We start from the raw sequence: 2,994 nt of genomic DNA, 5'->3' as shown, positions 1-2,994 counted from the left end.
TACGAGATACTTTATATCTATGGGAGGTTAGGTGTGATCCTGAGTCACTTCTTATCCGGGAGGAGTTTTTGTAGGAAAGCACCTCGATATGGATTTGTGATACATTCGGGTGACACCCAATGTATAGGGACTTAGAGCGTTTCTATTGGTTGAATGACATGAAAAAGACATCACGGATTTTGTAGCTTGATGTCTAGTATGTCAGCAAGTGGAGGCTGAACATCGGAGTTTAGTAAGATTATTTCAGTAGATTCGGATACTGGAATGGAGTTGAGCTCATGTTATGATGGATTTTGTTGTGAGATTACCCAGGACATGGAGAAGATATGATGCGTTGGGAAATCAGTGAGTGGTTGACGAATTTGCTCCCTAGCTATTGATTTGTAGGATGGATGCTTTAGATCGAGTAGCAGGATTATATGGTAGAGAGATTACCGGATCTCAGGGTATATCTCTGAGTATTGTACCAAATGGAGATTCATGATTCACATCACGATAGTAGCAGATTTTACAGCAGGCCATAAGTATAAAGTTCGGTTTTAGAACCGCTTTACATATTTAGATAGATGAACAGACTGAGAACTTAATGTGGATGTTAGAGGTTTGCTGGTAGTATGGGTTATGGATTTTGGAGGCAGTTGGTTTACTCACAGTTGGCTAGACAGCAGTGTGAGAGTAGCGGAAGCAGGGTGAGCACATAACCCACAGAGTTATCTCTTACGAATGGAGATTTATTCTTGATACTCGGATAGAGTGATATATGAGTATGTTATTTGGTTGTTACCCTTGAATGATGATCTTTGAGTTGAGCAGCAAATTTGGGGACCAAATTTTTATTAGTGGGGGAGAATATAAAATACAGCACCCAAATAATATTTAAATAATAAGGTTATTGGACAAATAATCTTATTAGATTTTAAAGGAATTTTTAGGAATTTTCTGGGATTTAATCAGAGGTCGTATGACGTATTTTAAGGGGATCAATTATTGGGTTTAGTGAAAGCCTATTTGGAATACCCAAAGATGGGAGTTGATTGAGGAATAAACTTAGGTTTTGATTTATCTAAACCTAAGTTTAAATTTATAAACCTCACCTATTCCTAACCCATGCCCTAAAGCCTTCCCTCACCGCCGACTTCTCCCCTTCACTTCCTCTGCGCCACCCTCTGAAGCCCGCAACGGCGTCGGCAGATCACCGGCCTCGCTCACCCCGCACTGGCAGAGTCTCCCTCTCCCTCTCCCGATTTCCCCTAAACCTCCTCATCGCCGCTGGCCTCTTTTCCTTTTCTCTTCATCGCCGCCGAACCCTTTTCCACCTGATCCCCTTCCTCTTCTCCTCCGTCCCTCTTGTTGTGATCGCCTCTTCATCTTGTCTTCGTCGGCGACAAAAGGAGCAGCCGCCGACACCTCTGGATACCGAAGCAGCTGTCCATTTCGGACGTCGGCTCGTCTCGCCATCGATTCACCGCCGGCCATGGGAGATTGGTGATGCCGAGGTCGTGCACTCGCTCAAATCCCTTTCTCCTCTATTCTTCTTACTGTCATCGTTCGATCCGTTCATCACTGGTGCTTCTCGTCACTTGCCCTAGTCGGATTTCCTCCGCAAGTTGTCGTTTCCGACCACGAGCCTGCATCATCCCATCGATCTGTGCCCTAGTTGTGCTTGCCACGGTGCTGATCTTTCACCACCGTGGGTCGTCGTCTACCCTAATGGTGAGTGGAGGTTCTTGAGTGGATTTTCTTACTCGTTGTGCTCCAATATATACTCGTGGCAGCTTACCTATGTACTGGCAGTGAGCTGGACCTTGCCTTGCTGCCCCAATTGGTCCTCTGGTGGTCATGGAGTAGCTCCATCAGATCATTGGTGAGGTATAAGCATCCGATCGTTGCTTCTTTGTTGATTTAGTTTTCTTTTAAGATTATCCTCTTTGAGTCTCTTGTTAGATTGTTCTGTTTAAGGGTACTTGGATTGAAAATCCATTTGCATGTGAAATGTGAAGGTTTTAGAGCTGGATTGAGGGCTTTGATTCATGGTAAGTTACTATAGTGTTTTGGTTTGATCTCTTGTTGGTATTAGGTTGATATGGATTGGATCAGATTCTATTTGAGATGTTAAGATGTGATAACATGATGAATGAGTTGATAAATCGTGCATGTTTGATCCATGATGCTAGTAGTTGATGAAATTAAACTAGATTGGATAATTGGCGTAGGCAAAGGAAGTTGTTTTAAGAATTGATTGGTGGATAAAAGAGGAACTTATCATTTAGTTAGATTTGGATTATTAGGTGGAATTAAACGGTTATCTAATTGAATTAGAATTAAGTTTTAGGTTTAGCTAGTTGTTGTATATGTAATTAGCTAAATATATTATGTGATCGCAGGACTTGGATTCGAGATGTGCGTCTCGATGTGGGATTAGTTTGTCATGATCGACAGATAAAGGCGGGTACTTCTTGCTTTATCTCTTTAGTATTTTGATCCTAGTGCATGAGCTTTCTGTTCAGATAGTTGCTGTATCTATCTTGACTCCACTCTTATTTTACCTGCGTTTGATACTTCCACTCAATCTTTGAGCTACTCATTTTCTGTATCTATACAGTCTCTCGTTGCTATCGATGATATTTAGCAGATACTATATTACTAGGTATCAGATACAAGATACCAGATGCCAGACATTAGATATTAGGTATTGGATATATAGACACCTGATACCATGTTTACATGCTTTGGTTGCTATTTATTTACACACCTTACTGAGCATGCTGGCCTCATGTAGCATACCTGTTTCTATTTATATATATATGATGACTGTTGCATTGTTTGCATCATGTCATTGCATGCATTGCCGACGACCCTGTCTCCCTTGTGGTTGAGGCGGTCGTTAGCCTGGGCCGCACGCTCGGCCACTCATGGGTAGTGGTAGCTTGGAGCGTGCCGTATGTCCTATCGTGTCCCCACTCGCACACTCATGGGTAGTGATTGCTGGAGTCG

General features: G+C 42.6%; 1 long non-coding RNA gene across 2 annotated transcripts; it reads left to right on the top strand.

Moving 5' to 3' along the window:
- Window positions 1-1,809: 1,809 nt before the first annotated feature.
- Window positions 1,810-2,528, top strand: LOC122032767. Of its 2 annotated transcripts, none has more exons than XR_006126219.1 (3): window positions 1,810-1,869; window positions 1,945-2,033; window positions 2,385-2,528. It is a non-coding gene; the product is annotated as an uncharacterized LOC122032767 (long non-coding RNA). The 2 variants fall into 2 exon arrangements; XR_006126220.1 differs by having other exon boundaries at window positions 1,840-1,869; window positions 1,960-2,033.
- Window positions 2,529-2,994: the final 466 nt, after the last annotated feature.

This window comes from Zingiber officinale, chromosome 11A (genome assembly GCF_018446385.1).
Source record: "Zingiber officinale cultivar Zhangliang chromosome 11A, Zo_v1.1, whole genome shotgun sequence".
NCBI classification, from domain to species: Eukaryota; Viridiplantae; Streptophyta; class Magnoliopsida; order Zingiberales; family Zingiberaceae; genus Zingiber; species Zingiber officinale.
The sequence above is the reverse complement of the archived record's forward strand: the minus strand, read 5'-3'. Positions and strand labels throughout refer to the sequence as shown.